Source organism: Anomaloglossus baeobatrachus (genome assembly GCF_048569485.1).
Source record: "Anomaloglossus baeobatrachus isolate aAnoBae1 chromosome 7 unlocalized genomic scaffold, aAnoBae1.hap1 SUPER_7_unloc_1, whole genome shotgun sequence".
Taxonomy (NCBI): domain Eukaryota; kingdom Metazoa; phylum Chordata; class Amphibia; order Anura; family Aromobatidae; genus Anomaloglossus; species Anomaloglossus baeobatrachus.
The window spans coordinates 548,415-561,392 of NW_027441815.1; the positions used below are offsets into that span (position 1 = coordinate 548,415).

The following is a 12,978-nucleotide window of genomic DNA, read 5'->3' on the forward strand; positions in this document are numbered from 1 at the left end:
AGTGCCACACAATGTTTTACGTAAAATCTTTCATGTATTGATCTCAAAAAGTAACATACATTAGCTCTATCTCACTATTGGGTATGTGCCCTTAACATTTCCGCTATGAAAAATCATTTTGGAAGGTTTTCTGGTGAGTCCGTAAAAATGGCGTAAAACGCGGACAAAATTACTCACAGCTGTGACTTTTGAGTGATAAATGCTTTAAGGGGTCTTCCCCATGCTGTTGCCATGTCATTTGAGCACTCTTCGGAGACTTTTGTGCCATTTTTAGGGTTTCTACATGCTGCCGGTGGTCATTTCACAAAAATACTCGGGTCTCCCATAGGATAACATTGGGCTCGGTGCTCGGGCCGAGTACACGAGTATCTTGGGAGGCTCGGCCCGAGCTTCGAGCACCCGAGTTTTTTAGTACTCGCTCATCTCTACTAATAAACCTAAAAAATAAAAATAAATTGAATAAAAATCATGAATGTTGTGTTATAACAGGAAATTCGGTGTAAGAATGAATATCCGGGATGAGAGTTCAGCGAATGAGTTATAAAAATTGTTACAAAAAGGAGTGTGTACGGTTTATGCGTAAATTTTCAGAATGCGTACATGAAAATTATATGTATGTGAGAATGTCCCCCATGCTTTGTAAAAAGTTATTTATGAAAATGTAAATAAGATATATAAAAATGCCTAATTATTTATAATTTATGAGAAAGATATATATGTATGGAAGAATGTTATAAGGTGTCCAAGAACCATAAAGAAAAAGGGTGCATATATAATGTTAGAGGTCTAGAGTTCCACCAGGCTATATCACCCCTAAAGAAATAGAAAGAAGACCTTACTACCTGTGTACCCCAAAAAAAGCTATATTTCTTAGCCAGGATTATGGTGGAGATATGCACAAGTGAAATAAGAATATAAAGTAATACAATAAGATTATAAAACCAATATGTGTGTAATACTATTGTATGTTTTGAGGATTTCGATAGCGTTAGGGCAATGACAACCAGAGACGAGTTTGTGGTACAAGATGTTTATAATATGTAACCACGGTAGATACACAGCGGAAATACACAAAACACATGAAAATACCTTTCTGAAACGGAGCGAAGGGGATTCCCGGGGCCACGCACCGGACTCCCCCAGGGAGACCACCAGAGCGAACCCCTATACAGGGACTGTCCGGCAATCAACCCCGGAAGGCCTAAATGCGCCGCAGCCGGGACACAAGGGGCAAGTGGTAAAGTCCAGAAGTGTCCGTACGGGATGAAAGTCCAGAATGGTTATGAGCCGGAAGAAACCGGGCAGACGTGCTGACCAAAGACGGCAGACGGAGTCCGGGCACAGCTTGAAGAAACCGGGTATGGTCCAGAGTCGGTCGGTAGACTTTCAGGAGGATCCAAAGGTAATCAAGAAGTAGCAGCAGCAGCAAAGCAGGAGCACACAGCAAGCCGTATACTCAGGCACTGGACTAGGCTTAGAGGCGGCCTTTTAAGCAGCTGGACAGGAAGTAGGGCAACAGAACATAAAACTCCATGTTAACCGAGGGCAAGCTCATGCAAAAAAGAGAACTGGAAAACCCGGAAACCTGACATTACTCCCCCCCCCCAGAAACGGCCTCAGGACGGGTCAGGGCCTGGCTTGTCCGGGTACCGTCGATGAAACTGAGCGATCTTCCGGGGAGCTCGAATGTTACCCACCGGTTCCCAGGAATCGTCCTCGGGGGCGTACCCCTGCCAACGTACCAGATACTGAAGCCGACGACGATGGAGCCGGGAGTCAATAATGTCCTCAACCACGAACTGCTCCTCGCCGTCGACCATCACAGGCGGAGGAGGAGGCACGACACGACCATGAAACGTATTGGGAGAGACGGATTTGAGGAGAGAAACATGAAAGACCGGGTGTACCTTGAGATGGTGCGGTAACCGCAGCCGACAGGCCACAGGGCTCACGATCCCGGTGATCTTAAATGGACCGATGAATTTTTGTCCCAGCTTCTGCGAAGGGACACCCAATCTCAGGTTCTTGGTGGACAACCATACAGAGTCCCCTACCTTATACATGGGTGCCGGTTTCCGGTGAGTGTCTGCCGACCTCTTGTAACGCTCCTGGGCCGTAGCCACACTGTCCTTTAGAACCTCCAGATTTTGTCGAAGCTCTGTCAATCTGTCCTCCACCGCAGGCACTGAGACCGCAACCGGTGACCTAGGCAAAATAGTCGGATGGTAACCCAAGTTAGCAAAAAAGGGCGTTACCTTAGTGGAGCTGCTCTGAGTGTTGTTATACGAGAACTCCGCCAACGGAAGCATCTTCAACCAATCGTCCTGCAGATGGCTGACATAACATCGAAGGTATTGTTCCAGGGTTTGATTGGTCCGTTCGGTTTGCCCATTTGTCTGAGGATGGTATGCAGAAGACAAACAGACATCAATCTGGAGTGCCGTACAAAACCCCTTCCAGAACCTAGACGTGAACTGCACGCCCCGGTCAGAGATGATCTCGTCTGGTACCCCATGCAATCGGAATACGTTCTGGATAACCAAATCCACTGTCTCTGCGGCTGAGGGAAGACCGGCACACGGAATAAAGTGAGCAGCTTTAGTCAACCGATCCACCACCACTAAAATGGTATTGTGACCGTCTGAGACGGGCAACTCCACAATAAAATCCATTGAGATAGACCCCCAAGGGCGAGATGGCACGGGTAACGGTTGGAGGAGTCCTGTAGGAGCCACACGAGGGACCTTGCACCGGGCACAAACCACACATGAGTGGACATAGTCCTTTAAACAGGTAGGCCACCAGAAGAAACGGTTCAGAAATTCCTGCGTCTTCTGTACCCCCCTATGACCAGCCAACACGGAGTCATGGACCAACTTGAGAACCCGAAGTCTTACGGCCTCCGGGACATAAATGCGTCGCTCTCTCAACCACACACCATTCCGAAGAATAAGAGTTACATCATTCGGGGGGGCAGCAAGAAATACGTCACCATCATAGGCCAGCTTGATGTCCTTCCACAAGTCCTGGTCCTGGATTACTCCAACGAAATTGGCATCCGATAACACGGTCTGAGACGGGGTTCCAGGCACGGAGTCCACGGCGTGGATTCGGGACAAGGCATCGGCTTTCCCATTACGTGAACCTGGACGGTATGTAACGACAAAATTGAACTGGTTAAGGAATAGGCTCCAACGGGCTTGCCGTGGAGACAGGCACCTGGCAGACTTAAGAAACTCCAGATTACGATGATCTGTGAGTACTATCACTTGCTGCGCGGCTCCCTGTAAGTGGTGTCTCCATTCCTTGAAGGCGGAAATAATCGCTAACAATTCTTTGTCCGCAATGTCATAGTTCCTTTCTGCAGGGGACAACCGGCGGGAAAAGAAAGCACACGGATGTAAGAGACTCTTGTCCCCAGTCCTTTGAGAAAGGATGGCCCCTAATGCGTAGTCGGAAGCGTCAACTTCCACGATAAAGGGAAGTGCGGGATTCGGATGTACCAATATAGGCGCTGAGGTAAAACAGACCTTGAGACGATGGAAGGCTTCCTGGGCCTGGGCGGACCACACAAACTTCTGTCCTTTCTTGGTTAACAGAGTGATGGGACGAACGATTTCTGAAAAATTACGGATAAAACGTCGGTAAAAGTTGGCAAAACCGACAAAGCGTTGTACCTCTTTGATGTTTCCCGGTTCCGGCCAGTCTAGAATCGCTTGTATTTTGCCAGACTCCATGTTCAGTCCCTGAGGAGAGATGACATAACCTAAGAATTGTATCTGTGAGCAATGGAATTCGCATTTCTCCAGTTTGATGTACAGGTGGTTTTCCCTCAGCCGGGTAAGTACGGTCTTGACGTGCTCCTGGTGTTCCTGTAGGGAATCAGAAAAGATTAGGATATCGTCCAGATAAATCACCATGAATTGGTCCATGATATCCCTAAAAATATCGTTAACTAGATGTTGGAAAGCCGCGGGAGCGTTACAAAGTCCAAAAGGCATCACTAGGTACTCAAAATGTCCATACCGACATCGGAACGCGGTCTTCCACTCGTCTCCGGGACGTATGCGGAGTAGATTGTATGCCCCACGGAGGTCCAATTTGGTGAATATTTTTGCCTGTTGGACCCTCTCCAATAGCTCAGGAATCAATGGTAACGGATACCGGTTCCGGATGGTTATTTTATTCAGTTCCCGGTAGTCAATACAGGGTCTTAGAGTCCCCTCTTTCTTTTTCACAAAAAAGATGGGTGCCCCTGCTGGTGAGGTAGACGGACGAATAAATCCCTTCGCCAGACTTTCATCAATGTAGTTTTTTAGTGCTTCTAGCTCAGGTGCCGCCAACGGGTAGACATGACCAAACGGGATCTCCGCCCCTGGGAGTAAGTCTATGGGGCAATCATACGGTCTATGCGGGGGAAGCCGATCGGCTTTTCTTTTGTCGCATATGTCCGCAAAGTCGTTATACACCGGGGGTAGAACAGGTACCTGTACAGTGCCCTCCGCATTCGGCGTTACTGGAACCGGAACAGTTGGACTAATGGTCGGAATACTCTGCGGTGGGAAGGATATTTCCTTAGTTTCCCAATCGATGACCGGATTTGTAGACCGTAGCCACGGAATACCTAAAATAATCGGAAAATGAGGAGAAGAAATTAGCATGAAAACAAGGGTCTCCTGCTGACCTGGCTTCATGACGCACTCTAGCGGTACGGTTTCCCGATCAACTGGTCCAGAGATTAACGGAGATCCGTCTACCGTCTCCATGGTAACCGGTGAGGCTCTTTGCTGAGTCCGGATACCGTGTTTCCTGGCAAAAGAGGAGTCCATGAAATTTCCCCCTGCCCCAGAATCTATCATTGCAGAGGTAGGTATTAGCTGTCCCTCCCACCGGATCTGAATGGGGAGCGAGCAATGGGTATATTTCCCTTCCGAGTCCTTCGGTGAGGTTGACATTACAGTCAAGGGAAATACCGCATCCAAGTGTCCACTTGCCTCAGAGATATCGGACTCTGCGTCCGTGTTGTCACACTCTGCCATGGCTGCCAATACCTTATTTGGGCGATTCGGACGTTTCGGGCAGTCGATCAAGAAATGGTCTGATTGACCGCAATAGAAACACAGACGCTCACGGAGCCGGTGTTCGCGACGTTCATTGGTCTCTCGCTTTTGCAGAGAGTCCACTTGCATAGGAACGTCCTCGGCCTCCCGTGGCGTCCTGAGAGCGGGTTCTCTGGAAGGAAATGCAAAGTTGTTTACACGGTTTACAGCTGCCCATTTTTCCTGTCTACGTTCCGTCAAGCGGGTATCAATACGCACACAGTGCTGGAGAAACAGTTCAAAATCCCCTGGAGATTCAGAACGAGCTAACTCGTCCTTGATGGTACCGGACAACCCCTTTCTGAAAACAGACAATAATGCATTGTTTCCCCAGTCGGTGTCTACCACTAACCTCTTGAACTCAGTGGCATATTCAACTACAGAACGCTTTCCCTGACGTAAGGAAAGGAGAGCCGATTCAGCGGTAGCACGGCGATTCGGATCATCAAACATCTGCGCCATTGCGGTCAGAAAATCATCTAGGTGATTTAAACGGATGTCCCGGTTCTCTATCATAGGATTAGCCCAAGCCAGTGCTTGTGAGGTTAATAACATAATTATACATAACACTTTGGACCGGTCAGAACGGTAATAATCAGCATGTACATCAAAAAACAGTATACATTGGTTCACAAATCCACGAAACTGACTACGGTCACCATTGAAACGGAATGGGGGTAACCTAGGCATACCGGCAGCTGATACGGACGTAGTGGGGCCGGCTTCCTGAGCCTCCACTCTGACTTGCAAGTCCTGTATAGCCGGACCCAGTACCTGGTGATCATGGCCCAGCTGTGCCTCCATATCTCTAAGTTTAGTCTGCACCACCTCCATCTCCTGCTGCAAGGAGTTAATCATAGAAAAGAGCTGATCTACTCCTCGTGTCTCAGTCATTGCCCCAGTGAAATCCTCTTGTGGCCTGAGTATAATGTAATACTATTGTATGTTTTGAGGATTTCGATAGCGTTAGGGCAATGACAGCCAGAGACGAGTTTGTGGTACAAGATGTTTATGATATGTAACCATGGTAGATACACAACGGAAATACACAGTATAACAAACACATGAAAATACCTTTCTGAAACGGAGCGAAGGGGATTCCCGGGGCCACGCACCAGACTCCCCCAGGGAGACCACCAGAGCGAACCCCTATACAGGGACTGTCCGGCAATCAACCCCGGAAGGCCTAAATGCGCCGCAGCCGGGACACAAGGGGCAAGCGGTAAAGTCCAGAAGTGTCCGTACGGGATGAAAGTCCAGAATGGTTATGAACCGGAAGAAACCGGGCAGACGTGCTGACCAAAGACGGCAGACGGAGTCCGGGCACAGTTTGAAGAAACCGGGTGTGGTCCAGAGTCGGTCGGTAGATTTTCAGGAGGATCCAAAGGTAATCAAGTAGCAGCAGCAGCAAAGCAGGAGCACACAGCAAGCAGTATACTCAGGCACTGGACTAGGCTTAGAGGCGGCCTTTTAAGCAGCTGGACAGGAAGTAGGGCAACAGAACATAAAACTCCATGTTAACCGAGGGCAAGCTCTTTCAAAAGAGGACTGGAAAACCCGGAAACCTGACAATGTGTGCATTCATGCACCACCCGGTACGCTACCCTTGCCAAATTGCTCACTCTAGATCCCCACACGATCCATGAAGCCGTTCCCCCGGTCACACCGCCTGCTGCCGGTTCCCACTCATCCCTGGGGGAGTTAGGCGAGTGGTATCGAGAGCTACATGTCGGCACTGATGATACCCCCATACACCACAAGGAAGGGGTATACCGGGTGGTACAGGAGTATGAGCGGGTTTTTAGCAAGCACCCTCTAGATTTTGGGCAGATTAAAGGGGTTCAACACCACATCCCTACCGGTACACACTCCCCTATTAAAGAGAGATACAGGCCTATTCCCCCTGCCCACTACCAATGCGCCAAAGACATGTTGAGGAACATGAAGGAGGCAGGGGTTATTAGGGACAGCTGTAGTCCCTGGGCCGCTCCGTTGGTGCTGGTTAAGAAGAAGGATGGCACCATGCGGATGTGTGTGGATTACCGGAAGATTAACCAGATAACGCATAAGGATGCTTACCCTCTGCCCCGCATCAAAGAGTCCCTGGCCTCGCTGAGAACCGCTAACTACTTCTCCACCCTTGACCTCACCAGCGGGTACTGGCAGGTGGCCGTGGCACCGGAAGACCGAGAGAAGACTGCCTATGGGACCGTTTTGCTGTACTTGGATGATGTGATTGTGTACTCACAGACGTATGAAGCCCACCTGGAGCACCTAGCCGAGGTGTTCGCGTCCCTTGCCAAGTATGGGATGAAGTTGAAGCCCTCAAAGTGTCATCTGCTGAAACCCAGAGTGCAGTACCTAGGACATGTGGTTGGTGCGGAAGGTGTCGCCCCCAACCCCGAGAAGATCACCGCCATCCAAGACTGGCCGAGACCGACCACAGTGAGGGAAGTGAGGCAGTTTCTGGGCCTGGTGGGATATTACCGTCGCTTCATTAAGGGGTACACAAAGATGGCTGCCCCCATGCAAGACCTCCTCGTAGGACAGACCAAGGGTGGTAGATCCCTAGTAGCCCCATTGGTGTGGGAAGAAAAGCATGAGGAATCCTTCCGCCAGCTGAGAACAGCCCTGACCGGAGAGGAAATCCTAGCGTACCCTGACTACAGCCGCCCATTCATCCTCTACACCGACGCCAGCAATGTGGGCTTGGGGGCTGTTCTATCCCAGGTCCAAGACAGAAGGGAAAAGGTAATAGCTTATGCTAGCCGAAAACTCCGACCGACTGAGAGGAACCCTGAGAACTACATCTCCTTCAAGCTTGAGCTCTTGGCACTGGTGTGGGCTATCACCGAGCGGTTCCGCCATTACCTGGCAGCAGCCAAGTTCACCGCGTACACAGACAATAACCTGCTGACCCATCTAGATACGGCCAAGCTGGGCGCGTTGGAGCAGCGGTGGGTGACCAGGTTAGCCAACTACGATTTCACCATCAAGTACCGGGCCGGCCGTACCAACGTCAATGCCAATGCACTCTCCCGGATGCCCCACCTGTCGGAAGAGGGGCCAGAGGATGATGACCTCGAAGAGATCGAGTTGCCTGCATTTCACCGGCCATTCACTGAGAAGGTGCACGTCTACCAACAACGGGTGAACCTGGATCCGCTGCCCCGACAGGACTGGCAGGAAGCTCAGGACCAGGCACCTGCTGTCCGCCTGGTCAAGACTCTAGTGGAACAGGGTTCTGCTGGGATAGACCCTGCTGCCCCTGCCGAAGCCCAACGTCTGTGGCAAGAATGGACCCGGCTATACCTACACCAGGGGAAGTTGTATCGCGAGCTGATTAATCCAAAGACTCACGAGAAGATCCGCCAGCTGGTGATTCCCCAGGCTAACGTGCCCACCGTCCTGCAAGCATACCATGATGGTGCAGTGCACTTCGGGTGGAAGAAGCTAGAGATGTTGTTAAGAGAGCGGTTCTATTGGAGTGGAATGCGGGAATCTGTGGAGGCCTGGTGCCGAGAATGTGGCCCTTGCGCATTGAGAAGGAAGGACGAGGCCAGCCAGAAGGCACCCCTACACCCGATCATTACACACCAACCGCTGGAGCTGGTTGCCCTTGACCATGTAAAGCTCACCCCCAGCCGAAGTGGGTACACCTACGCTCTGACCATCGTAGACCACTACTCGAGGTTCCTGGTGGTTGTCCCAGTTAAGGACTTAACCGGCCGCACCGCTGCTAAGGCTTTCCAGGCTTATTTCTGTTGACCGCATTGGTACCCGGAGAGGGTGCTTACCGACCAGGGTCCGGCCTTTGAAGCAGAGGTATTCCAGGAATTCTGCCAGTTGTACGGCTGCAAGAAAATCCGGACCACGCCTTACCACGCCCAAACCAATGGCATTTGTGAAAAGATGAACCACTTGGTCCTGGGCCTCCTCAAGACGTTACCACTGGAAGAGCGGAACCTGTGGCTGGAGAATCTACCTGACCTGGTCGATATGTACAACAACATCCCTTCCAGCTCTACGAAATGCACTCCAGCATACCTGATGAGAGCTCGTCCCGGCCGGCTACCAGTGGATCTGGAAATGGGCTTGGAAGCTTCAGAAGCACTCCTGTCGACAGCTGAATGGGACACTCGGCGGAGGACACAGTACCGACAGGTCCAGGAGTATGTTGAAAAGAACTTGTGCCGGAGTCGGGGACAACAGGAGCAGTGCTTCAACAAGAAGGCGCCTGCCGGTTCCTTCCAACCTGGGGATGTAGTGCTGAAGCGGAAAAGAAGGGCCCACAAGCTGGATGATCAATGGGAAAAAACCCCGTATGTAGTCCAGCCCACAGGATGGGAGAATGGGAAGGCCTACCAGATCAGCCGTGACCAGGGGGGGACTTTGGCCACGGTTTCCCGAGACCACCTGAAGAAGTGCCCACCAGCATTGAGAGTAGCGGATGAGGCTCCAGTTCCCAGTCCAGTGGAGAAGGAAAAAGAGGTAATCCACACCATGATGGGTGATTTTCCAGCAGACTGGCCTACACAGAACGGTGCGGTGATCCTTCCAGTGATACTGTTCCCACAACCCGTGGATGAAGAAATGATGGAAACGGTTAACCGCGAGCCAGTGCCCAGGGATGTACCTGTACCCAGCTCCCCTACGCCTCCGCCTGCCCCACATGATAGCAGGGAGGAGGAACTGACTGTTCCCTCTGCCCCACTGCCTGTCACCACTGACACCGGATCCCGAAGGTCCACTCGCCCCAACCTAGGTAGACCCCCACTTAGGTACAGGGAAACTACTCTTTAAAAGGGGGGGGCTTTATGTGTTGAGTGTACCAGTTTGAAAGTTTTAAATGATAAGTAAAGATGATCAACCAAAGAAGTTTACCTGATTGAACCGTGATTAAACCGGCCGTTGCCGGCAACTGTTGTCCCCGTAGGGACTGTGCAACCATTGCGTAAGGAACTGCTTACGGACAAGCCCGAGAACTTGCAGGGCAACCACAAACTTAGTGCAATGTAAATAAAAATGTTTGTTGGCTTGACACCGTTACCGCCTCCGGAGAGGCTGATTTGGGAGGATGGGCCTGGAGGAAAGGGATGGCCTAGGCCCGCCACTACCGTAACCGGTGGCGATCCTCCGGGGGTTCAGGGGTCCCCTTGGACGTGGGCCCCCTGAAAGAGACAGAACCCGCTCGGGCAACTTGGTGCTGGACTGGGGTCAAGGGGTGCTGCCCGCTTCTTAGGGGCAGCATCAGGGCCAGGTTGTTTGGGTGGGAGAAGAGCGGAAGCTGTACCGTTGTAAAATGTTTATGATGCTTTTACATGTTTTACCGTTTTATTCTTTTTCAGTTGTGAAAATAAAACCGGTGATGGACGGGCAGCCCGCGGACGGTCTGCATTTTACTATAGGGGAATGTGGCGCCCTGGACAAGCCAGGTCGTCACAGGTACTACACCAACACGCTCTACACTCCGGCTAGGCACACCGAAGCTAAACACAAATCCTAGTTGCCTTCCTCCAGGGGCTGATGTCCACACCAGGGGGTGGGCCAGGCGGTTGATCCCACCCACCGAGGAGTTCACAGTCCTGGAGGCGGGAAAAGGAGTCAGATTAGAGATCAGTTTTGGAGTTAGAGAAGTGAAGAGGAGAGGAGACTGACCGTGTCCGTGTGTGTGGCCCGGGCACTCAGCAAGGTTGGCAGACGGTGGTGACCTTCTGCAGGAGAGGCTGATTGGAGTGAACCGTACGGACCGGGGATGGGCGGTGGCCCGCCGGTACCAGATCGGGGAGTGAAGAGAAGCCAGCACCATCCGGCAGGGCCTACGGACCCCGACCAGGCTAGGAGTCGCCGTAAAACCGGTCAAATCCGTTAGCGACAGGAACCTCCAGGGTTTCCCAGCAGTCAAGACCCGATTGAAGGCAACAGCTCACACCGTAGAGGGAAGCACAGTCACCGCCAAGGCTACAGTTCCCAGGGCCAGAGCCTGCGGGCAAAAGGGGCTCCCTCAGCATCCATCCAAGCTGGGGAGCGGGTTACCGGTGGGAAGCCCGCTAGATTTTGGGGGAATAAAAGGGGTCCACCACCACATCCCCACAGGTGCACACCCACCCATCAAAGAGAGCTATAAGCCAATACCACCTTCACATTGCCAGTGTACCAAGGACATGTTGAGCAACATGAAGGCGGCTGGGGTTATCCGTGACAGTTGTAGCCTTTGGGCAGCTCTGTTGATCCTGTTAAAAAAGAAGGACGGCACCACTCCCCGTATTGAGGAATCGCTAGCTGCATTGAGAACTGCAAATTATTTTTCTACCCTTGATCTCACTAGTCACTATTGGCAAGTGTCCGTTGCTGAGGCAGACCGGGAGAAGACCGCCTTCGCCACCCCTATGGGTCTCTGCGAGTTCAAAAGCATGCCCTTCGAGCTGTGCAATGCGCCAGGAACCTTCCAGAGGCTGATGGAATGCTGCTTGGGACAAGATTTTAGGGTGTATAAAAAGGGAGATTAGATCCCGTGATCCCAACGTATTGTTACACCTCTATAAATCACTTGTAAGGCTACATCTGGAATATGGGAACCAGTTTTGGGCTCCACATTTTAATAAGGACATTCAGAAGTTAGAGTCAGTTCAAAGGTGGGCAACTAGACTACTACAAGGAATGGAAGGCCTCCCATATGATGACAAGTTGAAAAAGTTATTAAGTGATTATTGGCTGCAATGGGGCTTTCTGGCTGGTGCCAGCCTCTCTTCTTAGCACACAGGAACCACAATCCCTACACCATGCTTCAATGGATTCTCTCATCCCAGCCCAGTAAAACTACATATTTTACACAGTCATAAGCAGCCAAAAGGGATCTATTCTATTCAATTGCAAATGATCTAGATAAGACTGAGAATAAGATACTGCACGGGACATAGCAGAGTTGGTCAAGTTGAGTGGAGATGAGTTTGCTATTTGGCACAGCTTTTTGCATCAATAAAGCAAGTAAAAGGTGTGAAAGATAAAAAAAAGGGTGAAAGTGTGAAAAGTGAATTGGCCAAATTGAGGTGCATATAAAGTTTTTGCTTTCTTTCAATTCACTAATGGGGCTCATTTGAATCAGGTGAATTGAGTTCTGCTTTTGGAAACTGGGTTAAGAAGGGGTGCACCGGTCCTGGAGGTACTGCAATACCAGGTCAATGCGTGGAGTGGACAGAGCAAGATTTTTTCCATCTCCTTGTTCTAAAAATCCATTTAATATATGGTCCCCAGAGAGGGGACGTATCAGATATTAAACTGATAAGAACAGATTTAATTTTTTTTTTTTTCTGTTTATCAGTAGGACTTCAAAATAACAAAGGTGATCGCCTCCCGTTGCCTGGGAACCGTCCAGGCACAAGAGGGCTATGTGTCACCAGAAGGCGCACACACTTCCTCAAGGCCGGCAGACGTGCAATCCCAGGCACCTTCCAGTACCGACCAAGGTAGCGTCCTCCGAAACTACACTTGATCTTAGCCAAAAGGCCGAGAAGCTATAACCCGAATTGGTTACGGCCTTGAGTGGCACCCTGGCCTATACCGGACACATCTTAGGGAGAGGGAGACAAACCCACGCCTACAGAAGACATTTTGTCACTCAAGCCAACCCTTGAAAAGGCTGTTTTGCAGAGCAAAAACAAGAAGAATGGTGCTTTTTGCAGCCGCCGCCCACTGCAATGAATCTGAATAACTCCTCCTTTTGGACACAAGCACCTCCCCTCCCCCTTGCAGTCTTTCCAATTCATGATACAAAAAGACGGACGGACAGGACAGGACAGGACAGGCTGCCTGACTTTCCGTCACTGCCACCCTTTGCCATCCTTGCCCGTAGAAAGCCCTTTCATCATCCCCAAACCCT

General features: G+C 50.8%; 1 pseudogene; it reads right to left on the reverse strand.

Moving 5' to 3' along the window:
- Positions 1-12,239: 12,239 nt before the first annotated feature.
- LOC142259362 (U2 spliceosomal RNA) lies at positions 12,240-12,446 on the reverse strand (annotated as a pseudogene).
- Positions 12,447-12,978: the final 532 nt, after the last annotated feature.